This window comes from Lepidothrix coronata, unplaced genomic scaffold (assembly GCF_001604755.1).
Source record: "Lepidothrix coronata isolate B3197 unplaced genomic scaffold, Lepidothrix_coronata-1.0 Scaffold11, whole genome shotgun sequence".
NCBI lineage: Eukaryota > Metazoa > Chordata > Aves > Passeriformes > Pipridae > Lepidothrix > Lepidothrix coronata.
Window position 1 is genome coordinate 872,507 of NW_016690191.1, and position 25,957 is coordinate 898,463.

At 44.8% G+C, this 25,957-nt stretch overlaps 1 protein-coding gene across 1 annotated transcript in view; it reads left to right on the forward strand.

Moving 5' to 3' along the window:
• IGF1R (insulin like growth factor 1 receptor) overlaps positions 1 to 25,957 on the forward strand; it is a 179,849-nt gene that overhangs the window by 77,873 nt on the left and 76,019 nt on the right. The gene's annotated exons all lie outside the window — the stretch shown is intronic.

Genomic DNA, 25,957 nt, shown 5'->3' on the forward strand with positions numbered 1-25,957 from the left:
GATTTATTTCCTCTTGAAATTCTGTCTCGCTGGTTTGGTTCTGTATATACATCTATCTGCGAGGATCCTGATGGGTCCCTTCCAGCTCTTCCAGATTTCTGTGACTGTGTGATGTACAGATTCTTTTCTTAGCAGCCTCCCACATGGAGTGAGGATAAAGGCAAGCTTTGGGAAGGCAGGCTGGCAGGAGAGGGGCTGTGCGAGACCCGGGCCGAGCCTTATGGAATCAGTCCTCTGCTCTGAGGCACAAGGGGCGGCTGCCGGACGGGCACTCCTGGTAAGGAGCCTCCAAAGCCTTCCCGCCGTCCCAGATTCCGGGCTGAGGAAGAGGTTTGCGAGCGGATGATGTGGGAAGGCAGCGAGCCCTTCCCGCCGAGCTGTGCAGGCCCTGTGCTCGCTCCCAGCCCGGCTGTGCCGCCAGCCCCGCGCAGCCATTTGTGAATGAGGCACCAGAAGGGGAGGAGGGACCGCGCTACAATAGCAGCCTGCTCCTGCCTTTCATTCACTCCCTGCCTCTCAGCAGTACTATGGCCCATTTTTAAAAAAACAAATTGCATTCCTGCTTTTTTTCCTCATTGGATCAGTTGTGTGGCTCTCTTTGCTTCCACGCTGTTGCCTTCCTGCATCCCTTCCCCCTTCCCCTCTGGAGCCCACCCCTGGGATGAGGGTCGTGGCTCCTGGGTTTGATTTTTCTCTAAAACAAACCACCCAGCCACTCTGTTTCCCTTCTCCCCCGTGGGCAGAGCTGTAAAGCCTGTCTTGACCCACCTCTCCCCTCTCAGGCTTTTGGAAGGACTGCTCAGGAAGTTGCCAGGTACTTGAATGGTGCTGCTCACCACCTCTTCCTACAGACTTATTATTACAGCTTTCTCCATAGATTTACAGCCCAACACTACACACAGAAAAACAGAGGGTTCTACCAGGCACTCTGAGAAATGTAAAGGACAGTTATAGTTGTGACTGCTTAACCAACCCCAAATTGTTAAAGAGGAGTTTCAACTCAAAGCAGTGTCCGCGTGGAGGCCAAGAATTTTGCCAGGACCCCTGTGCTATCAGAGTAAGTGTTCAATCTAATTAAGCATTCCAGAATGCACACCAGGGACACACCGTGCCCCTCTGTGCAGGTGTGGTGGTGTTGCCTAAAATAGGAGGACTAATTCTCTGGACAGTTTTGCCCATAGAAAGGCAAAAAGCAGCTCTTTAATTGTGACTCCTTTGGTGCACAAAATACATTGCACACACTGACAGTATAGGCCTTTAAGATTTTTATAATCCCATCTAATGACAGTATCTGGACATTACCTCATCGGTTACACCCATCCCCAGAACTGTCCCTCCCATTGTCCTGCCCTTGCCACGCCTCCCAAATTTGAGCTGGTGGACCCCAAACAACCACCCCTTCCTCCCAACCCTCATCATCCTCGTCATCTCTGTCCTTCTTGGAAGGGCTTCAAGGTCTCTAGGTAGTTTTGACTGGTCGTATCGAGTGGTGTGACCCTGTTATGTCTTATTCTAAGTACATTTCTACCGATAAGGTGTTTTTTCCACCGTGCTGAAATCTTTGTCCGTTGGAATTCTTGACGAGGAACGTTAAACAACGTTTCCAGAAATCTTGTGCAAAGGTGCTTAGAGAGCTGAAAGTGCTGTGCTAAAAGAGCTACAGTAAAATTTTATATAATACAAATTTTAAGGCATCAGTGGCAGTGCTCTGTGTGTCCTGTGTCACCAGCCCCTGCAGTGCCTCTTGGCACGGGAAGCCTCAGCCAGGCTGGAGGCTCAGGGAGGGCTGGGAGAAGGGGGCCTGTGGCTCCTGCAGAGCTCCCTCTCCTTCCCCCTCCCAGCTACTTTAGGTAGCCCATTATTTTCGGCACTTCAGAGCCCTTTGCTGTGACTGCATTGAGGCCGGGTGACAATGGCACCCTTGCTTCCTATTCACCCAAAATGAAGAGACAGGCCATTGTCCTGAGCATAATTGAGCCTCTATCAAAAGAAAACCACAAAGAGACAGGCAACTCAGTTAAAGCTGCTGGTTTGAGCTCTTAACAGTGGAGGCTGTTTAGGACCAGAAACCTAATTACCAACAGTAAGTTTTTTAAAGCCAGGGCAACATTCCTTTTGAACATAAGGTGTGCAGGTTAAATTACTGTTTTCTTTAAGATATTGAATGTTATTTATAAGCAGTGATATCGCTGATGACACCTCACAAACCACCTACTTGACAAATTTGAATTTTTTTTTAAACCCAAATTAGGTCCACAAGAGATAATAAGGAAAATCTCAGTAAAGGGTAAGGATCTCCAAGCTGGCCTGTGACTTCAGAAAGACTCTTTAAAAGGCTTGTTTGGCCAGATATTGGACAGTGATGAAAAGGTTGGTTAGTATGGTGAGGGAAACTGATTTCCTGTGTTTTTTTGTGTTGATTCTTTGGGAATTGTATCTAGTGGAAATGAATTGTCTCAGGGGTGGGGGAGGAAGGTTCATCTTGTCTTTTTCCTTTTAGTATTAGGATTCTGAAATGATTTTTAAACTGGGTGGTCATCTTGCTTTTGCATTTACGTTCTCCACCCCGTGTGTGTGGGCAGGCAGGGCTGAGCAGAGCTTTGCTCACCCCTCCTCAAAGCAAATTCTGACCAGACCAGTTTACATTCCGGTGATATCAAAGTAAGCAGTGATATAAACTCCTAATGATATAAAATCTGGTTCCCTAAGATCCATCTCCCTTTAGTGTTGGCGTTAAGGGCCGCTTTGTGACTCGGATCCATTAGTGTAGACACAGGAAAAGCCTTGAGGGATGAGTAAGCTGAGATGACTTGAGAGGCTTGTGGGCTACAAAAGGCTGGCTCATAATGACTGGAATGAGGCTTCAGGTTGCTACAAAAGATGTCTGAAGATGATGAGATCTTTTTGATGATGAGAAATACACAAAAAATGGGCTATACTGCAGAAATCAGTTTTTATGTGAAGAGTTGAGTACTTGGGGCATAGTTTGGGCATAGGAGCTGCACCTTCAAGACCAGCATGTGGAAAGGTTTTGAGGAGCAGGACCAGGCAGACTTGGATGTTCTTCCACTCAGCCTGCACAGTCTTATATTTGCATTTGTTTTCCTGATAGTCACCCAAACCAGCATGTTGTTCCCATGTGAGTGTGGCTGCAGACGTGTTTAATATCACCTCACCAAAGTCACACAGAGCCATCTGCAAAATCCTGTTTCAAATGTTCCAGGGAGTTTGTTTGGGCCAGTTTTTATTTGAGTTTTCTGTAAACAAGGAAGATAACTGAATATTTTGGGTTTCTTTTTCTGGAAGGACCTTCTCAGTCTCTCCCTGCAGTTCTGTATCAGTTTTGTTGGTAGGATGCTCAGCACAGCACACACAGCTGAGATATTTTGTGAGATTGTCGGCTCATCACGTTTAGTTCAGGAGATATCCTTGATGCTGGAACTCGCGATCTCTCGTGGACCTGGCTCGGAAAAAAACCCGCGTCTTGGGAGGTGGATGGTTTGGGAGTTGTCATCAGCCATATCACTCCCTGCAAATTCCTGCCCAACTATTTTTTATGTTTGGAAATGTGCAAAGCCTGTCAGTGTGCCAGTTTTATAGAACCGTTGAAGAAAGTGTAGGAAAGAGCTCATCTTGCACCACATAAGTGAGCTCTTCCTGTGGAGGTTAAGTAAGCGGACTGTGAACTCCACGGATCAAAGGCAGACACACTTCACCAACCAGGAACTTTAGAGGTTTAGCTCCAGGCAACATTCAGTGGTTGCCCTCCAATTCTGAGCCCTCTGCTAATAAAACTCCTTTCTCCTTCCCTGAGCTTTACCTAGTTGCACGTTAGGGACTAGGATTTGGGAAGGGAAGTGGGGAGGGATGTGTTTGTGGCTTTGCAGTTTCAGACATGTTCTTTGGGGGTTTTGTAAGCTATTTAGTGAAGCTGAGCTGAAACAAAGAAGGAAAATACCTCTTAGTTTCCTCATATTAATATATTATTAAACAAACAAACCCATAACAATTGTCAAGTTATTTTTGGTATGTGGAAAATATATATTATTTTATTTTGTGGTTATCTTGTCTTAAAATTAAATTAATTTGTTGCCAATGGTAGGCTGAGAGGAGATAGGGGAAATCCCGGATTTTCTAATCTGTATATCTTGCATGAGCTAAGCCTCTATTCTGTGCTTGTTAGGTGATTTCCATTTGAGCAGCTTCAACATAACACAATTAAAGACTCAAAACGAGCCCGTGGGGTAAACTGATGGACTGTTCCCATTCTTCAGAGAGAGCCAAGGCAGAGTTCTGTGTAGGTACATGGAGCTGTGACCTTGCTGCAGGTTAAAACTGTGCACAAACTACCGGCTTGGATACCCTTTGCAGTTCCCACATTCGAGGAGGAACTCTGTCCTCGTGCATCTTGGCTGCATCCGGTTTTAAAACATCCCTGTGATCTCCACGTGAATTCTTCTTCCTGTAGGACACACACTTAGTGCAGTGTTTCCAGGCCAGTTGGGTGTTCTGAACCTAAAGAACACGTTATCTGCATCTCTGCCTGTCTCACTGATTTCTTGCCTTGCATGACGTAAATTTGCCTTCTTTTATTTATGTCTGGGCCAGAAACTTTTTATCTGTGGTCCATGAGAAATGGGCTGATAAATAAGGTGATACTGTGTGATGTTATTACACATTGTTCTGGGCTTTAGTTGATTCTGAGCTACTGAAGGAATTTTTTAATTGCCACTGACTGGAGCCCTTTTTAAACAAATTGAAAAACAAACCCCAAACCCCACCACCAAAGCAAAACATGGCCCTTCTGTGTTGTTGTATGCTGGAATCTCTGCCTTGGAGGTAATTAGAAATGTAACTGTTCTCCTTAATGGGATTTCTGCACAGCTGTATTTTTTTCCAAGCATGTCTGGGTGCAGCTGGTTGAACAAAAACACAATAAACACGAGGAATAGCTGGTTTTGTACTTAGGTTTTTAAATACATGTGTGTGTTATATATTTATTTAAGAGCAGATCCTGTGGAGCAGATCCTGTGTAACTCTGAGTTACACAGAGTAGTCTGGAGAACTTTTCAAAGTGACCTTGGGAAGGGCAGATGCAGTTCTGGGGTGCAGGTTTGGCTGCTCACTGTGAGTGATCCTTTGGTCCTTTGGTCATACAGACGTACAGACCGTGTTCAGCTGCTGAGGGAGGTGGAGTGGGGTTGGTTATTATTCGCTTTTGTTTTGGTTCTTTTTATTTTATTTTGCTCTGTGTTTTGTTTTTGTTTTTTTTTAGACTGCTGTAGCTTGTCTCGGTGCACCTGTGTTTCCAACAAATAAAAAGATGAGCTTGGACGTGGGTCAGAACTGCAGTTGCTCGCCATTGGGGGTGACTTGCTTTGAAAGTGGCCCCATCTATGATAACCTTGCAGTTTGTCCTTCTCAAATCATAACTGTGTACTGGGGACTTGACATCTCATGGCCAGGGATGAAAGTCCTTTATCACAATTTGAGCTCCCTGACTTCACTGAAAGACGAAACTCTACGCAGGAGGCTCGTGGGAAGGGCGGCACAAAATGCCGTGGCAGCCTTGGCTGGGACAGTTTATGGAGCTTTTCAGCATTCTTTAGGTGTTTTTCAGTACTGTTTAGGTGTTTGCTCCTGTAACATGGTCTTCAGGGAGCCCCGTTCAGAAATAAATGGATTTTGTTTTCAGCAGGAGTTTATTAAGGCACTTTTGTCTCCCTTCCTTCACGGTCCAAGCACATGCAGCTCCCAACTGGCAGCTTTGCCTCTCTGTGTGTTGCTCTCCCTGCCATGTGGATGCAAAATACCTTCACATTTCAGTTTTCCAGGTACAGGTTGAGGCCTTTTGCATTTTTTTTTTTATGCAGTCCTGCAATTCTGATGCGTGGATCAAAATGTGCTCCTTTTTCTTGTCTTTGCTCACTGCTGTATTTCAGGTAGCCACTAATGTGCCTCCAGCTCTGGAGCCAACAACCACGGGGGCCCAGGAACAGAAGCTGTGTGTGCCTGTTGTGACTGACTGACCTCCTCCTCTGGGTGGAATGGGACAAACAGGTTAGGCAGAAGGAGCTGTGCTTGTCAGCAGTGTTTCTGCCAGGGCAGTGAGGCTGGGAATGTAAAGAAAAATGCAGGATCACCAACCTTTACCTTAAAGGCAGTGCGTTGCCTCTGAAAGCCTTGGCTTGTAGCCTGGGAACTTGAAGGAAAACAAAAAAGCAGTGATTGTGGTGATAGCAGAGAAGGTTGTTGACCAGTGATATTTTGGTTGCTTGGCAGGACTGGGAGACTGTGTGCTGCTCCTCAGAAAACACACAGCTCTGAAGTGCAGCTTTAGGAAAAAACAAAAACAAAACAAACAAACAAAAAAACCCCAACAAAATCCCCCAACCAACCAGCCCTGCCACAGAAACAAACTCTGTTCAGATCAGGACGTCTGCAGGCGCTGTGTCACTGCCACAGGGCCGACTGGCTGAGGGCACAGCTCTTGTTTGCAGGGAGTGTGTGTGGGATGAGGAGCCCAGGCTGGTGGCCAGGCCATGCTCAAAGTCTCTCCTTACTGGGCTGGCCTGTTGAAACAGAGACTGGGAGATACAAAACTAGATGTTATGTGTTGAGCCCTTGATGATGCTACAGTTCATAAATAGGGAACCAAGCAACATGCATGTGGAAGTTGTCTCTGGGTTCCTTCTAATGTACTGGAGTACTGAATGTACCCTATAAAGTTATTACATGCTGTTTTCTTTCCACTGCCATCTGTTATCTCTCTTCTGGTCCTTATCTTTAACTCTGCAAATCCTCTTAGAAATTTCTTGAAAATACTGAAAGGGGAAGCTGGCTCTTAGGTAATGCTTTTATTCATGGAGTATTTGTTTTTGTTTGCACCACCCTCTTTATTTCATTCTGGTATCTCTTTATGTATTTTGGGTGCAAGACTGGTGTGATCTAACTTGTTGATTCCAGTAATATCGTGTCACGTAATTTAAGAACGAAGCACTGGAAGTCTTAAGTTCTGTAAGCTTGTCCCTCAAATAAAAAATAAATAGTATGAGATGCACCAGCCTTTTCCATCTGACAAACACCCAGTGTACAAGCAACTTATTTCCATGCTCATAGAAGCTGTTCCTTCCCAAACTCAAATTTTAGAAACCCCGAGAGTGAGCTCCTGCTACATGTAATACCTTATGTTTATTGTTATTGTAGGGATTTGGTTCACACTGGGAAGGGCACTGTGGGCTCTCAGGGATGTTCTCTGTGTATGATACTGATGCTCCTCGGTGTTTTGATATTTTCCCAAGAAACTCTTGTGATCTAATGCATAAGGAGGAATAAAAGCAAAACGGGCAATAAGATGCTCATGATGTTTATGGCATTTGAGGTGTGAAAGCAAGGGGAATGCATGTGAAGAGCATTCAGTTCTGTGCTTTGATCTCTTTTTAGGATAAGGAACTGCTATCTTGAAATGCTGCAGGTCCTTACGGCTGCAGAGCCGCTTTGGAGTATTTAGGAGTTTAAAAACAGGGGAACAGAAGGATTGTTCTGTTTGTGAGGGTGGGAAAGGACTTTCCCCCTTCTTTTGGTAACTCAGAATCCTTCGGTTTCCTCGCTCTCAAAATGAAGGCAGTCACAAGCGACGGCTGAATATGATACTGTTTGTTCCGTTTATATAAATTTTGCTTTGAGTCGAGTTCTGGCAGCTCTGCTGAGTGGGAAGCTGATATGTTTGGCCTCTGTAATGGCTGTGTGGGCTGTCATTAGGAGGTGTTTTGCAGAAGTTGCTGTATCTTACCTTCTCACTTCGTTCTAAAGCTTCAACATGCGATCTGCCCTCTCCCAGCTGGCACTGAATTTGTGGGTCTGAAGTGGATTTAAAATCCCTGGGTTGCCAGGCTTGCACAGAACAGAGCTCGTGTTGCAGATCTGGTGGGAGCTGCTGCTCTGCCTTTCTGGGTTTGCACCCGGAGTATTTTTACTATCAAGGTACCTGTGTAATTTTGGAATACTACCTTGCATTGCAAAGCAGGGTTTCCACCTTCAGATAAGACTAAATACATGATCCTCACCTAGGCTAAGTCCTGCATCTTGTTATCAGAATTTGGGCGGTGTTCTAGTAAAGCAAAATGGGATGAACTGGGAAAACAGGAGGACCATGAGGAGAAGATGAAGTTACCAGGTCGAACAGCACTATTTGAGGGGCTGTGTGAGCATGGTGGGAAACTCCTTGCTTCAGTAAGTAGTTAGTCTGACAAGATCACAGAAGTAGAGTATGCCAACAAATTAGCCCTTAAATAGTCAAATTAAAAAATGAAGTTAAAAAGGAAATGATCTCTTTTCCTGGCATTTGGTGCAATTACAAAGTAATTGTAATGAGAGTTAAGGGCAAACTTCATGGAGACCCCAACACCGGTCATGTGAGATGGAGGAGGCACTTGTCAGGGTTATCAAAGGATGCACCACATGTAAAGAAGGCAAATGTAGTTTCTATATTCTCCAGAAAAACTCTGGAGATTTCCCCTCTGAATTATCCGTATGTATGGAGGAATTTTAACTTGCATAGCCATGGAATTCTCTTCAGGGTTTAGGCAAACATTCATGGAGGAGGCCTACAAAACATCAAGGCAGAAATGAGCAGGAGAGCAGCTATAGCAGATAAGCATTGCAAATGCTCAGATACTTATCTGAATCTTTTTGGTTTAGAAATTGGATTTGGGAATCTTGAGAGAGTCTGTTCTCACGATAAGGTGCCTTGTAAAAGCCCAGGCTCCCACTAGTCAAGAACAGCACAGGTTTAGCCTTTCATTTAAAGGATTGAATCCCAGAGCTGAACTGAGGTGGTGTAAGATGTGCCTTGAATCTAAATATCACAGTAATATCTGGGTAAAAGTTTTTGGGAAGTATGAAATTTGGTATGGGAAATTTTTTAATTTTTTTTTAAATTAAATACTTTTCTTAAAGTGCTCATGGTTTTCATGCCTGTATTTTAAAGTGTAATACACAGGTGAAAAAGCAGTATAGAAATAGGTGTAAATGCCCTTTTCTGACTCTTGGCTCTGATGATCCACACTGATCTCCCAAACCCTCAGTAAACCAGGATGTGGCTGTACCAGTGATCACCATTCTCCCAAAATCATCCATGTTCCTCTGGGCTGAGGGATTTACTGAGCCCAGGCTGGAGATTGTCAAGACAGAGGTTGTTTGAAGTAGGTCGCAGAATGAAGCAGTTTTGCATTAATTTGATTACCCACAGAATCCATTGAGAAATGCTGTTTTTATTCAACTCTTTCACTCTGAGCAGTGTACATGTCGTCACTGTGTCTGCCAGATACATCTCCAAATGTTCCAGCTGTAGCCAGAACCTGAGAAGAGGAAAACACAGAAGCACTGTAACCCCAGACTAAGCTCCTACATGTGTGTAGGGTGGAACCCTGTTGTACCCAGGTGATGGGTGGTGGCTTAAATCTCTCTGCAAATTATCACTAATGAGTCTGGAGTTAAAAATAGGCATGTGTGTGTAGAGAGGTGGGGCAAATACTTCTGACAAACAAATAAAAGTTTGCTTCATTAATTTTATTTTATTTTTTTTACGTGCCTTAGTGAAGTTTGGTGGAGTCTTGGTGTGGGCATCCCAACTTCCAGCACATCCTAAGTGTTGATGCCATGAGATGGACAAGTACAGGAGCTGAGGGTGCTGCCCTGCCAGGCTGGGGCTGGCAGAGGTGAAGCCAGGGAGAGGCACTTCAGCCTTCAGATGCTCAGGTGTGCCCTGTGGCTATCCAGTGACTTACAGAAATTCTCCTTTTGTAGAAAAGGTGAACACCTTTCAAATACACCATCATGTCTCAAAGCACATTTTTGAAAGCATGACCAGGTCAGGTCAATGATCAAGTGATTTTGCTCCATTTTCTGTGTGCCTCTTTATGCCTCAGCCTATGGAAAAACAGGCAGTTTCCATCTATAGCTGCATCTTGGGAAGTTTTTTTTTGCCATATATTTTTATTCTGTACTCCCTTTTTTCCCCCTGCAACTTTTGCAGCAGTCATTCTGCATAAATTTGTCATAAATTTGGTTTAATTGCTGTGGCCAGCACCTGCCCCTTGTTTTCTGTACACCAGGCATGGTGGGTGTTTTTGAAGGGCAGTTTGGATCACTTTACCTGCACTGATGCATTTACTGACGTCTTTTTGCTGCACTTCAAAACCCAAACAAAACAACCTGATTTACTGCAAACTTGGCACAACTACCCGTGCTCTTGCAACTGGCCACACGTCCTCTGCTTCTGTTGTAAGGAACACTCTGTTTGGTCTCATAGCTGGCTTCATGCTGTTATATATGGTTTACAGAGAATAATAGACTATGTTATGCATAAATAATATGTCATGGTAAACACTTGGCTTTGGGGAGATGACAGTGCTGAGGTGGTACCAGTACAGGCTGCTCCACTAAGGAGAATTAATGCATATTTTGGGCAGGCAGGGTTGGGCACTCCTGTTCCTCTGGCTTTTCCCAGCGTGAGTACTTCCTCATGCAGCTGATATATATAATATATATAATTTTTGAATGTTCTTATCTCTGAGGTGGGGTAACCAGCTTGAATCATTTGTTTGGCAGAAGTGTTTCACCCCGAGCCCCGGGACAGCCAAACCTGCGGCTGCTTTGGGTTCCAGGCCGGCGCTTCCCGGGACATGAAAGGCGAGGAGTGCCTGGCATGGCCGGGGACTGGGGAGCACTGGGGCTCCTTTGATGTTGCCGAGGCGGGTTGTTTTCTAATCCTTAACGTGAAGGAGAAGGTGAATCAGTCCGGGAATTACAGTGCTCAGGTTTCCCAGCTCGAATGGGTGACTCTTTCAAAACACTTTATAGGCAGAAAAGGTCTTTTCATTGTTTTCTTTTAATATCCCCGGCTCAGCCCTGCCTGGGCTGCAGTGGCTGCCCTCAGACAGCTTCATCTGGGACCCAGCAAGAGGATGGGCTCATTCAGGGGCCCTCCTTGGGCTGGGGGAGCAGCTGATGTGCCCCAGTGGGTGCAGGTCACCAGCACCCCCAAATCCGCCCCGCAGCGCTCCCGAAGGGTCCCTTCCTGGGCAAACAAGAGGTGCTGCTCCATGTGAGGTCTGTGGCAGGGCCAGAGGGGCTTTATAATCAGCTTTTGTTTGTTTGCTTTTTGCTGCCTGTTTTTGTGTGAGTGTAGCAGGAGCCCCGATGGCCGGCGCTCCACAGTCCCAGCGGAGGGACAGGAAGGCGAAGGAGTAGGGAAGGAGCGGAGCAGGAGCGAGAGGCCCCAAGCCCTGAAAGCCGGCCTTTGTGTCCCCCTCCCCCCGGGCCCTGCCTGGGGCAAAACATTCCACAATCCAGCTATTGTCTGCTCGGGAAAGTCCACGGCATCCTATTGCAATTATTTATGAAAGGAAATATTTGATGTTTTTGTGGAAGGTGGGTGGGGGAAGCTGAGTTTACCTCTCTTCTTGTTTGGAGCTTAGTATTTCTTGCTTTTGTTCTTCCTGTCCAGTTGTTCCAAATTTTTTCTGGACAGCAGAGTGCCCATGCCTGTAGTCTGTGCTGCAGGGAAAGTCCTGCTATGGAAACAACTCCCCCCCCCCCAATTCTACGGAACTTCATTCAGTGTCATAAATAACAGGTACCCACAAACTCCTTCTGGGGATTTGGTTCATGTCCTTCACGTTTTGTCTAGTGTGTTTTACTGTGGTAGCATTTGGAAGTGTTAGATTTTCCTCAGTTTTCCCTGGAAGTGTAGGCGTAGTGAGAGAAGGAAGGAGCTTGGGAGGATGCAGAAGAAGATGATCCTGATGGAAAGGCTCAAAATAAATGACATAACTTGAACCCGCTTTTCTCAGCATGAGCCCTCTCTGCAGGTGACATAGAAAGCATCAGATATGTAGATTAATACTAATAAATAAAAGCCTTTACACACTTGCAGAAGATAACTACACTAAAAAATACTAAAAGTCATGATTAAATGTCCAACATGTTGCAATACCTTTTGCTTTGTGACAATACTGTGCAAAATAAATCTCAGCCGTTTTCCTAAAGGCCAGGTCATCCCACGTTTTTTGAACTGAGCTTGAGAAATTCTGTTATAGGTGACTGATGGGCTGCTATAACACGATTTCCAAAAGCAATCTACCTGAGAGTGATGCTCATCAGTATTGTTTCATCACATCTATCGTAGGAACTTGCTTCACGTGTTTCTTGGTGAGATATTTCATTCTTGCTGGTGGATTTGTGAGCTTCTGTGCTTGTTGGCTTTGACCTGTCTATGGGAGCTGTCTCATGATGCCTTGTCTTGCATCTGGCATGTGGTGGAAGAGTCCTTTTGACTCCTCCAGTCCTCTCTGGATCCTTTTTAGGCTGATAGGTCTAATTGCTTGGTTGAGGGAATGTCAGGAAGGCACATGGAGAGCTGTGGTGGTTGGGAGGAAAGGTTTGGAAACTGCCAGTGCCTCACAGTCAGAATAAGAGTGAGGACAACCCAACTTGGTAATTCCTTGAAAAAATTAGACTGGGGAGTAAACATTTTCCTTCTGCCAAAGGAGCTAAAAAGTGCCATTTCACTGGAAACTAGAACAGTTCCCTGAGGCTGTTCCTGCTCTGAGGTGTGCTCAGGTGAGGCGTTGGGCCCTGCTGGAGTTGTTCTTGCTGAGCTGCATGGGGGCAGAATGTGTGTTCTTCTGAGTGATGAGAATCCACTGCTTTGTGCAGAACGGAGCACTTGGGTTTTTAGAGCCTTCTGGAAAGTGTGTGATAAATGAAAAGGTTGTTACATGTCCTGCTTAGCGACTGCAGCCTGTTTTGCTGAAGTCAGGGAAACCTTTCTGAGCCAGAAGGCTCCTTGTGGTGCTCCAAGCATGACCTGCTCCCTTGTGATAGTAGCAAAGAGCAGATCTGTCTTCCAGCAGCTGCCTGTGGCTCTGCAGGACAGACAGACTGAGCTGTACCTGGGTTGTCCCTGCTCCAGGTGGGCTTTACCCTCTTAACCCCCATCCACACACATGGATGAGAACAGGTTCTGCCATTTTTTAGTCATTTCTCACATGGCAGCAGGGAGACTTTGATTGCTGAGATCACAGCTGGTGGAAAATACCCCTGTGAAATCCCATATCCCAAACTACACATGGTGAACAAAAGAAATCTCACTCTCTATTTCCTGAATTTCACCAGTGTTTTTCCCCTCATCTTGTTGCTGCCTAGGAGTTGAAGCTAGAACAGTTTCATAGCATTTTCATTTAATTTGCACATAAAAACACTCAGTTTCCTTGTGTCTAAGGAGGGATGAATTCCTGTCCTGGTAACGTGCTGAGGTAGGAAGCAGTACCTATTAAAACTTAAATTATTAAGATGCAACCTTAAAAGTAGTTCTGGTGTTTTTGGAGGATGCTTTTTAAAATAAAGCCGAACACATTGATTTAGTGTCCTGAAATACTTATGTTCTCTTAATATAGAAGAAATAGTGACATCATAACATGTGCAGGTGATTGGGGTAGTGAAACTGTACGTGATTTCAGGCAGAACTCAAGTTATGTTGGCTTGAATTTATACAGTGGTTTGTGGTACTGCCTGTCGTGCACAAGAAGCTTTTCTTTGTAGGCTGTATTGGGATGGATCTGAGCTACACTCCTGCATGGCAAGATGCTGGCCTGTCCATGTGCCTGGGAATGGCCTGAGGCTTGGGATTTTTAGGATGGCCATCCCTTAGGGTTGTGCTTTTCCCACAGGATACATGGATGCCGTGGGTTACTGGACATACACTCCAAATGCACAGTGCTGGGAGTGAGCAGAAAATGCATTTTGCAAATACAGGAACGAGTTTCAGGAGCACGATTGTATTTGCTTAATTGATTTTGTGTAAATAGTTCATAAAACATGTTTAAACTGCAGGCTCTGTAGTTACTTTAGGATCCATAAGCCTGAGAGTCGCTGCCCTGCCGTCAGCTCAGGCTCAGCATCGACTCAGGTATTTTTGTACTTGTTTGAAACTGCTCTCGTGCCCGATTGATCTGTGTTCATGTGCACATGAATAAATCATCCACAGATGCATTTGGATACACACACATCCTGGTGTGTGTGTGCTGAACAGAAAACACACGGTGTGGTGGGTACACAGAGCCAGAGCAGCCCTTTTCTCAGTTTATTTTCCCAAAGCATTGTTGCAGAGCAGATATATTTTCCTACGGTCATATGTGCTATAAAATAATATTTTTCAAGATGGGGAAAATATCGAGTTACTTTCATTCCGTGCTTGTACAAAAATCACTTGAGAAATTAACATTCTTGTGTCTCAGGTTACAGGCACCCGAGTTCAGGAGGGGCGAGTGTGTGAGGGGAAGCAGGATGTGAGGGTGGAACAAAGGCAGCCTCGTGTTGTGGAGGGTGAACAGGGATGATACTCTTCGTGTTGGTAACAAAAGAACGGGTGCTCTTGAGGAGTCTTTGGAGGAATTTGCCCTGCCCTGCTCTCATCCACGTTGTGCATCCCTGTGCGTGGCTGTTGGTAGCTGCTCTCTGTTGTTGTGTTGCATGTGGTTTCCATTTTCCGCTCTTCAAGTCTCCTTCTGCAACAGATTCCTGAAGAAATTTTGCTCTAACTCTTGCTGGAGGCCTGTGACCCTTGGTGAGCCTCCCAGCACTGTGGCCTTTCCCAGCTCGTGATCCCATCCAGAGAGGTTCTCCCGTGGCTGTTGGATGTGCAGGGCAGCCCAAGGTGGGCACGGCTCGGGGCTGCCTTGCTCCATTCCGCCGGAGCTGTGTGAGGTCCGGAGGTCCCTGGAAGGGGGAAGCTGAAATGCAAACATGAGGCTGGATAATAAAATGATGTCACTGGCAGCCAATCCAGAGGGCTGATGTCACACCCCTGGCAGGCCCCGCGCCCACAGGCCCGGCAGCCCCTTCTCGCCAGTTGTCCCTTTCTCACTGCCGGGAGCAAACCTTTGCAAGTTTATTATTCAATAGTTAAGTGCACATAAAGCACAGCTCATCGCTCCTGCACTTCATGAGATTCCAAAGTTTCCCAGAGCTGGGTGGGAACTCTTGCAGCTCTTCCATGAAACACATGACGAGCAGGCAAAGTGATTTTCTTAGTTTTTTTAATTTTTTATTTTTTTTTTTACAGCACTTGCTGTTCTGCCCTGTGTGTGCTGGGCAGGATATGGTTGGTACGTGTTTAATGCTTTTGATGTGCCTTGTACACCGTTCTTATTTCCTTATTTATTTTGTGCCTTACGTTTCAGTCTTATTTTATATTAGCAAATCCCACAGATAAGCTCTAAATTGCTCATGTTGTTTCTGTCTCCTCCTATCCAGTTAACAGAGGCTGCATTGAGCATCTTGGTGGTTGAAGCTGCTGGAGGCTGTAGGAGCTGTTTATTATTTCTGAGTGAAATTTAATAGGTTTTCAAACCAGAGAGCTGAGGCACCCTTTTTGATACTCAAAACAATGTCTGTATCTACAGTTTGAGGTAGATTTAAAAGAAATAAAAATAATTGTACTCTCTGAGGACATTGTTGGTGCCAACCAGAGAAGAAAGATGTGAGCAAACAGATCTAGAACAGAAATTTAGTTTTAGAGGATAGACAAAAGCCTGTATTATTATTTCTAGCACTTCCTTTTTTTTTATAATTTTATTTCTAATTTTTTTTTCTCCAGAAGCACAAATGGTAAGGAGGAGGAGGGAGGAAGGCTGTAGGGTTTGTTGTATAGGCTTCATCTGCATTTGGGATAAAGAGAAGTAATGTCAGAGAGCTCTGATGGTTTTAGCTTTTCAGGGGTAGATAATCTTCTCCAATCCAGGTACTGGAACTTCTTTCCTATTTTAGGTACACTGGGTTTCACGTGGTATGCACAAGAGGTGCTTGATCAACTTTAAGGACAGCCATCTGACCCAGTTTGGGATGCCTGAAAATACTGCTGGAATGAGAGCTGAGCATGAGACCTGGGAAGCAGGACCGAGGTGGTGTGAAGTGTGTTTTGGGTCACTTTTGTGTGGGGGGGTGAGAAGGTAGAAACAGGTGTGTTGTCTTTATAAACTGAGAAGTGGCAGGTGAAGGGCTCTGAGCAGCTGATTTCTCCTGACCTGGGGCGGGGAAGTCAGAGCTGCTCCAGGCAGGAAGTAGAGCAGTGGAGGAGCCTGTGTGTCCTGTACACACTGTTCATATCATAACCCAAATTAAAGGTTTTTGTTTTCACAGTGCAATATAAAAGTGATTTACTGTTTTGTAATTGTTTTCTTGGAGGGAGAGGGTAAAAAGAAACTTGTGAGCTTCAGTTAAAGATGCAGCTCCTGTAATTCATCTCTGAAGGAGCTGGAATACTTTCTAACTGTATGCAAGAGCCCGAGATAGCTGCATTATTGAGAAACCACACTGGAGCTGTAAATCAAAAGGCAACTTTGAATTTATTTCCTTCTTCATTGTTAGGTGTATGGAGACTTGTACCATCAGGTCAAAAGGAGAGAAGATTTAAGATTTCAGGCCTTCCCATAGTTTTGTTCTTACCTTGTAGAGAATCCTGCTGCAATGACAATTATTGACATCAGAATAAAATGCTTTAGAAAAATAATGAAAATAACACGGTGTTCACCTTGGGTGGTTTAGCAGTGTTGATGCTGAGGGTAGGAAGACATTTACTGTGTTTTACAGCTATCAATATGTTCCAAACCAGCTTAGAACACCTAAAGGGACTGCACAGTGTTCCAGCCAGTGGATGTTGTGTGTTCCATGAAGATGGAATGAGCCAAAGGCACGTGAAGTGTCTCATATGAGATAAGCAGAGGAGGATGCTCTGAGAAGAGCCCTTACCACTGTTTTGGGGTTTTGGTGCTTGTGGGAAGCTTGGATCGATGCTTTAGGGCTTCTGTAACAAAGAAAGTGAAGCCAAAACAGATTTGAGTCCCCTTTAAACAGGGAAGTTTCAGCTTTCTGTTCTGGACAGCCACTCGTTATAGGGCACTGTTGAAAACCAGCAACTAATTCTTTTTTGAGTCTCAGTTTATAGGGCATCTCTCATACATGGCTTCCTTGTTAGTTGAAAGCAAAGCCAGTAAAACTCAAGTGCTTCCATTATTAGCCTCTATAATTCTGGGAAAGTCTTACATAGCTGAAAACTGAAGAAGACTGGACATAAGGATGTTTTCGCTGCCTTCACCTGTGACTCACATTAATTCCTGGTAATTACCATAAAAATGGTAAATTTTGTATTGTAACACAAATTGGAGATGTCTGTAGGGCTGAGTTTGCCAGCAGAAGGACCGCAGAATAGGTTATTTGATAAAGTGTGATACAAAAATGCCCCAGAACATGTGGCCCAACCACAGTAAGTTGTAGGTGTATCCTCGCCCCTTAATTGTGTTCTGCAGTTGTAAACAGGGCACAGTTCTGATCCTTTGTGGTAACAGAAATAATAACCTGCCATAAGAGAGTGTTTATCTGTGAAGTAAACCTGTTGAAATGTTAACATGCTCAACTTGTACAGAACTGTTGAGGTCCTTTAACGCAGTTCCACGTTCCTGGGCTGGATCTGTGAGTCGTGTGGATGGGGAGGCACGTCAGCAATGCTCCAGGTCTGCATTAAGTTGTTGGACTGGCCTTTGGGGTCCTGTGTTGGGAATTTCTGAACTATTACTGGTGTGTTTTACTTGTGCTGACTTGCTTGATGGCCTGGTTCTCTATTAATAGTGGATTGTGGTGATTTGTGAAGATTCCCCAGTGCAGTCACGTGGGGATTACTCCTGGTGGTGGGGACGGCTCCATTTTTGCCAGATGCCTTGGACATCCTCCCCCCTTCCAGCTGGTGCACTACACCTCGAGCAGTCAGTCCCTTCTTTGCCAGCAAGGATGCTTTGGTGGAAGAATGAGGTAGTGGTGAGGTTTTTCTCCTCTTAAAACCTGGACTGGTGTTGTTTAAGAGAGCAGATGAAGGAGCTGGGGATTGAACTGTTACAAAAGATTGGCTGGCACTGACTGAAGTCACACAGCTTCTCTTTCCATCAGTCTTCTGTCGAATGAGCTTTAATTTTATACGTCAGTAGTTTGACCAAAGGTGTATTCTGAGGCTGGACTTCACTTTGAGTAAGCCAATATTGAGTTTAAATTGACAGACATTCACCCAAAGGGCTTGGATCTACTGGTGCTCTTTGTTCTCAGCTGCCTCTTTTCTGGTTTTGGGGGCTGAAGTGCCATCCCAGAGTGGCAGAGCTGCTCATCCTCTGTCTCCCCTGAGTGCTGCAGGATGCCTTGGCTGCCTCGTGGNGTGCCTCACAGTCAGAATAAGAGTGAGGACAACCCAACTTGGTAATTCCTTGAAAAAATTAGACTGGGGAGTAAACATTTTCCTTTTGCCAAAGGAGCTGAAAAGTGCCATTTCACTGGAAACTAGAACAGTTCCCTGAGGCTGTTCCTGCTCTGAGGTGTGCTCAGGTGAGGCGTTGGGCCCTGCTGGAGTTGTTCTTGCTGAGCTGCATGGGGGCAGAATGTGTGTTCTTCTGAGTGATGAGAATCCACTGCTTTGTGCAGAACGGAGCACTTGGGTTTTTAGAGCCTTCTGGAAAGTGTGTGATAAATGAAAAGGTTGTTACATGTCCTGCTTAGCGACTGCAGCCTGTTTTGCTGAAGTCAGGGAAACCTTTCTGAGCCAGAAGGCTCCTTGTGGTGCTCCAAGCATGACCTGCTCCCTTGTGATAGTAGCAAAGAGCAGATCTGTCTTCCAGCAGCTGCCTGTGGCTCTGCAGGACAGACAGACTGAGCTGTACCTGGGTTGTCCCTGCTCCAGGTGGGCTTTACCCTCTTAACCCCCATCCACACACATGGATGAGAACAGGTTCTGCCATTTTTTAGTCATTTCTCACATGGCAGCAGGGAGACTTTGATTGCTGAGATCACAGCTGGTGGAAAATACCCCTGTGAAATCCCATATCCCAAACTACACATGGTGAACAAAAGAAATCTCACTCTCTATTTCCTGAATTTCACCAGTGTTTTTCCCCTCATCTTGTTGCTGCCTAGGAGTTGAAGCTAGAACAGTTTCATAGCATTTTCATTTAATTTGCACATAAAAACACTCAGTTTCCTTGTGTCTAAGGAGGGATGAATTCCTGTCCTGGTAACGTGCTGAGGTAGGAAGCAGTACCTATTAAAACTTAAATTATTAAGATGCAACCTTAAAAGTAGTTCTGGTGTTTTTGGAGGATGCTTTTTAAAATAAAGCCGAACACATTGATTTAGTGTCCTGAAATACTTATGTTCTCTTAATATAGAAGAAATAGTGACATCATAACATGTGCAGGTGATTGGGGTAGTGAAACTGTACGTGATTTCAGGCAGAACTCAAGTTATGTTGGCTTGAATTTATACAGTGGTTTGTGGTACTGCCTGTCGTGCACAAGAAGCTTTTCTTTGTAGGCTGTATTGGGATGGATCTGAGCTACACTCCTGCATGGCAAGATGCTGGCCTGTCCATGTGCCTGGGAATGGCCTGAGGCTTGGGATTTTTAGGATGGCCATCCCTTAGGGTTGTGCTTTTCCCACAGGATACACGGATGCCGTGGGTTACTGGACATACACTCCAAATGCACAGTGCTGGGAGTGAGCAGAAAATGCATTTTGCAAATACAGGAACGAGTTTCAGGAGCACGATTGTATTTGCTTAATTGATTTTGTGTAAATAGTTCATAAAACATGTTTAAACTGCAGGCTCTGTAGTTACTTTAGGATCCATAAGCCTGAGAGTCGCTGCCCTGCCGTCAGCTCAGGCTCAGCATCGACTCAGGTATTTTTGTACTTGTTTGAAACTGCTCTCGTGCCCGATTGATCTGTGTTCATGTGCACATGAATAAATCATCCACAGATGCATTTGGATACACACACATCCTGGTGTGTGTGTGCTGAACAGAAAACACACGGTGTGGTGGGTACACAGAGCCAGAGCAGCCCTTTTCTCAGTTTATTTTCCCAAAGCATTGTTGCAGAGCAGATATATTTTCCTACGGTCATATGTGCTATAAAATAATATTTTTCAAGATGGGGAAAATATCGAGTTACTTTCATTCCGTGCTTGTACAAAAATCACTTGAGAAATTAACATTCTTGTGTCTCAGGTTACAGGCACCCGAGTTCAGGAGGGGCGAGTGTGTGAGGGGAAGCAGGATGTGAGGGTGGAACAAAGGCAGCCTCGTGTTGTGGAGGGTGAACAGGGATGATACTCTTCGTGTTGGTAACAAAAGAACGGGTGCTCTTGAGGAGTCTTTGGAGGAATTTGCCCTGCCCTGCTCTCATCCACGTTGTGCATCCCTGTGCGTGGCTGTTGGTAGCTGCTCTCTGTTGTTGTGTTGCATGTGGTTTCCATTTTCCGCTCTTCAAGTCTCCTTCTGCAACAGATTCCTGAAGAAATTTTGCTCTAACTCTTGCTGGAGGCCTGTGACCCTTGGTGAGCCTCCCAGCACTGTGGCCTTTCCCAGCTCGTGATCCCATCCAGAGAGGTTCTCCCGTGGCTGTTGGATGTGCAGGGCAGCCCAAGGTGGGCACGGCTCGGGGCTGCCTTGCTCCATTCCGCCGGAGCTGTGTGAGGTCCGGAGGTCCCTGGAAGGGGGAAGCTGAAATGCAAACATGAGGCTGGATAATAAAATGATGTCACTGGCAGCCAATCCAGAGGGCTGATGTCACACCCCTGGCAGGCCCCGCGCCCACAGGCCCGGCAGCCCCTTCTCGCCAGTTGTCCCTTTCTCACTGCCGGGAGCAAACCTTTGCAAGTTTATTATTCAATAGTTAAGTGCACATAAAGCACAGCTCATCGCTCCTGCACTTCATGAGATTCCAAAGTTTCCCAGAGCTGGGTGGGAACTCTTGCAGCTCTTCCATGAAACACATGACGAGCAGGCAAAGTGATTTTCTTAGTTTTTTTAATTTTTTATTTTTTTTTTTACAGCACTTGCTGTTCTGCCCTGTGTGTGCTGGGCAGGATATGGTTGGTACGTGTTTAATGCTTTTGATGTGCCTTGTACACCGTTCTTATTTCCTTATTTATTTTGTGCCTTACGTTTCAGTCTTATTTTATATTAGCAAATCCCACAGATAAGCTCTAAATTGCTCATGTTGTTTCTGTCTCCTCCTATCCAGTTAACAGAGGCTGCATTGAGCATCTTGGTGGTTGAAGCTGCTGGAGGCTGTAGGAGCTGTTTATTATTTCTGAGTGAAATTTAATAGGTTTTCAAACCAGAGAGCTGAGGCACCCTTTTTGATACTCAAAACAATGTCTGTATCTACAGTTTGAGGTAGATTTAAAAGAAATAAAAATAATTGTACTCTCTGAGGACATTGTTGGTGCCAACCAGAGAAGAAAGATGTGAGCAAACAGATCTAGAACAGAAATTTAGTTTTAGAGGATAGACAAAAGCCTGTATTATTATTTCTAGCACTTCCTTTTTTTTTATAATTTTATTTCTAATTTTTTTTTCTCCAGAAGCACAAATGGTAAGGAGGAGGAGGGAGGAAGGCTGTAGGGTTTGTTGTATAGGCTTCATCTGCATTTGGGATAAAGAGAAGTAATGTCAGAGAGCTCTGATGGTTTTAGCTTTTCAGGGGTAGATAATCTTCTCCAATCCAGGTACTGGAACTTCTTTCCTATTTTAGGTACACTGGGTTTCACGTGGTATGCACAAGAGGTGCTTGATCAACTTTAAGGACAGCCATCTGACCCAGTTTGGGATGCCTGAAAATACTGCTGGAATGAGAGCTGAGCATGAGACCTGGGAAGCAGGACCGAGGTGGTGTGAAGTGTGTTTTGGGTCACTTTTGTGGTGGGGGGGGGTGAGAAGGTAGAAACAGGTGTGTTGTCTTTATAAACTGAGAAGTGGCAGGTGAAGGGCTCTGAGCAGCTGATTCCTCCTGACCTGGGGCGGGGAAGTCGGAGCTGCTCCAGGCAGGAAGTAGAGCAGTGGAGGAGCCTGTGTGTCCTGTACACACTGTTCATATCATAACCCAAATTAAAGGTTTTTGTTTTCACAGTGCAATATAAAAGTGATTTACTGTTTTGTAATTGTTTTCTTGGAGGGAGAGGGTAAAAAGAAACTTGTGAGCTTCAGTTAAAGATGCAGCTCCTGTAATTCATCTCTGAAGGAGCTGGAATACTTTCTAACTGTATGCAAGAGCCCGAGATAGCTGCATTATTGAGAAACCACACTGGAGCTGTAAATCAAAAGGCAACTTTGAATTTATTTCCTTCTTCATTGTTAGGTGTATGGAGACTTGTACCATCAGGTCAAAAGGAGAGAAGATTTAAGATTTCAGGCCTTCCCATAGTTTTGTTCTTACCTTGTAGAGAATCCTGCTGCAATGACAATTATTGACATCAGAATAAAATGCTTTAGAAAAATAATGAAAATAACACGGTGTTCACCTTGGGTGGTTTAGCAGTGTTGATGCTGAGGGTAGGAAGACATTTACTGTGTTTTACAGCTATCAATATGTTCCAAACCAGCTTAGAACACCTAAAGGGACTGCACAGTGTTCCAGCCAGTGGATGTTGTGTGTTCCATGAAGATGGAATGAGCCAAAGGCACGTGAAGTGTCTCATATGAGATAAGCAGAGGAGGATGCTCTGAGAAGAGCCCTTACCACTGTTTTGGGGTTTTGGTGCTTGTGGGAAGCTTGGATCGATGCTTTAGGGCTTCTGTAACAAAGAAAGTGAAGCCAAAACAGATTTGAGTCCCCTTTAAACAGGGAAGTTTCAGCTTTCTGTTCTGGACAGCCACTCGTTATAGGGCACTGTTGAAAACCAGCAACTAATTCTTTTTTGAGTCTCAGTTTATAGGGCATCTCTCATACATGGCTTCCTTGTTAGTTGAAAGCAAAGCCAGTAAAACTCAAGTGCTTCCATTATTAGCCTCTATAATTCTGGGAAAGTCTTACATAGCTGAAAACTGAAGAAGACTGGACATAAGGATGTTTTCGCTGCCTTCACCTGTGACTCACATTAATTCCTGGTAATTACCATAAAAATGGTAAATTTTGTATTGTAACACAAATTGGAGATGTCTGTAGGGCTGAGTTTGCCAGCAGAAGGACCGCAGAATAGGTTATTTGATAAAGTGTGATACAAAAATGCCCCAGAACATGTGGCCCAACCACAGTAAGTTGTAGGTGTATCCTCGCCCCTTAATTGTGTTCTGCAGTTGTAAACAGGGCACAGTTCTGATCCTTTGTGGTAACAGAAATAATAACCTGCCATAAGAGAGTGTTTATCTGTGAAGTAAACCTGTTGAAATGTTAACATGCTCAACTTGTACAGAACTGTTGAGGTCCTTTAACGCAGTTCCACGTTCCTGGGCTGGATCTGTGAGTCGTGTGGATGGGGAGGCACGTCAGCAATGCTCCAGGTCTGCATTAAGTTGTTGGACTGGCCTTTGGGGTCCTGTGTTGGGAATTTCTGAACTATTACTGGTGTGTTTTACTTGTGCTGACTTGCTTGATGGCCTGGTTCTCTATTAATAGTGGATTGTGGTGATTTGTGAAGATTCCCCAGTGCAGTCACGTGGGGATTACTCCTGGTGGTGGGGACGGCTCCATTTTTGCCAGATGCCTTGGACATCCTCCCCCCTTCCAGCTGGTGCACTACACCTCGAGCAGTCAGTCCCTTCTTTGCCAGCAAGGATGCTTTGGTGGAAGAATGAGGTAGTGGTGAGGTTTTTCTCCTCTTAAAACCTGGACTGGTGTTGTTTAAGAGAGCAGATGAAGGAGCTGGGGATTGAACTGTTACAAAAGATTGGCTGGCACTGACTGAAGTCACACAGCTTCTCTTTCCATCAGTCTTCTGTCGAATGAGCTTTAATTTTATACGTCAGTAGTTTGACCAAAGGTGTATTCTGAGGCTGGACTTCACTTTGAGTAAGCCAATATTGAGTTTAAATTGACAGACATTTACCCAAAGGGCTTGGATCTACTGGTGCTCTTTGTTCTCAGCTGCCACTTCTCTGGTTTTGGGGGCTGAAGTGCCATCCCAGAGTGGCAGAGCTGCTCATCCTCTGTCTCCCCTGAGTGCTGCAGGATGCCTTGGCTGCCTCATGGCCTGGGGTTGTTCTGTTTGCTTCAAAACAGATGGAAAGAGCAGTGAGCAGAATCCTGCTGTTGCACTTTGGGATTCTTGCCTGTAGAGGGATGATGCCTGCTCTAATTCAGTTTGTTTCTCTAGGAAGTGGACTCTGAAGAATATTGGAGTTATTTTGTCCCAAGAGAGCATCGTCCTAGTGACTCCAGGCTGTTTTGGAACATTTTGTGGCTTTAAAATCTAATAACATGTACCAATTATAACCCGAAAAGAGGGTGGCTGTATTGGCATTAGTCTATTGGAAATTTTTTTCCTGGATATGATCATGCTGGAGACCAAAACCATTTCAAATGGACAAGAAATGACATCAGGACACTTATGATCTTAGTATGGCTCAGTGAGGCTCAGTGTTAATGCTCTGTTTTCACCTCCCTTTTTGGTCGAAAAATAGGTGTTTCTGGTTTTAATATATACTTTTGGTAATTTTACACTCTTGAGACTTTCAGCCATCTCATTTCTGACTGTACCTTCAGGAGAAAACAGTCACAGCTGATTCCCTTCCTCTACATCCAAACGAACCTTCCAAGTACTGAGATTAATAAAATACTGCAGACAACTATTAAGCTAGAATAAAAACTATTGAAACCAGCCTTTTAATGAACTAAAAAAGAAAGTGAGTGACCTGTACTCAGGATTTCCTGATGCATTTACACACAGGCCTTCATCAGCGTGATCTGCCCTGGAGTGATGGGTTCTCACTCTGGGACATTCTGGATTTTTTTTGGCATTAGAAGCTGTTGAATGTGAAGTAAACTGAGTTGGGAGTGTAGAGTCTTGTGACCAGTTTTGGACTGGAGATATTTTTTTTGCAGAACTGTCTTGTATGGTGTTTAGTAGCATTTTATAGGATCAGAAGAGTTTCTTTGGATTAAATGGATGGATTATACAATCTAACTTCCATGTAGAGGCACCCACAATGTACAAGTCCACCTTAGGCAAATCTATCGTAAAGATTTGAAGTCTGGTTACATGGTGCAGGAGTGTCTTCTCATTTTCTTTAGAAATAATTACTTTAGATTTCTCTGAAATGTCACGTTACACCTTAGCTTGGACAGAATCTTTTAGATCAAGTTATGAACTGTTGAGGAAAATGAGTTATTAATGGGAACACAAAAAGCTAACACCAATGTAGTGAGAAGTGGAGATGAAATGCCTCTTTGGAGAGAAATGCAGCATCTCAAGGTAGAAAAACATTTTTTTAAAGAAGGCACTATTTCAAAGGCTGAGGCTTTTTGAAAACAATTTGGTGCCAAAAGCTTAACCTGTTTTTCATAAACATGGTTGCTGGTTGGGGCCAAAACAAACAATTAAGGTCCTTAAATGAACCGAAGTGAGGAATCATTGCTGCCCCAGCAGACTGCTAAAAATGGTGAGTGAGGCTACGTGTGAGTCAGGAAGGAAGGTCAGGAGCAGGGACTTGGGGGGTGTGCAGCGTTTCCTGGTCACTTCTTCCTCAGGGCTGCTTTTTCTGGAGATGTGCAGGAAAGATGGGAGTGAGACAGAGGTGGCTGTAACTTGACAGAAGAGGAAGGCAGGCCAGTATGGACTGTGGTGCACGTGAGCCAAAGACATCACTGTGCTGGGGATTTTTTATCCCCTGTCTTTGCTGTCTCTCCTTTTTGCCTTCTGCAGCACCCCCTGCCAAAGGCTGCATTTCCATGTGTCCCAGCCTCTGCCTGGCTGGATTGACACCCATTAAGCTTTGTTGGAAAATGTCCTCACTTCCCATGACCTTTGGAGTCAAGCAGCTTTTCCCTGAGGGATGGATGCCTCCAAGGTGCTGAGGGTATTGATGGAGAGGTACATGAGGGCTCCCTGGAAGCTCATCCAGGGTGATCAGTAAAGGCA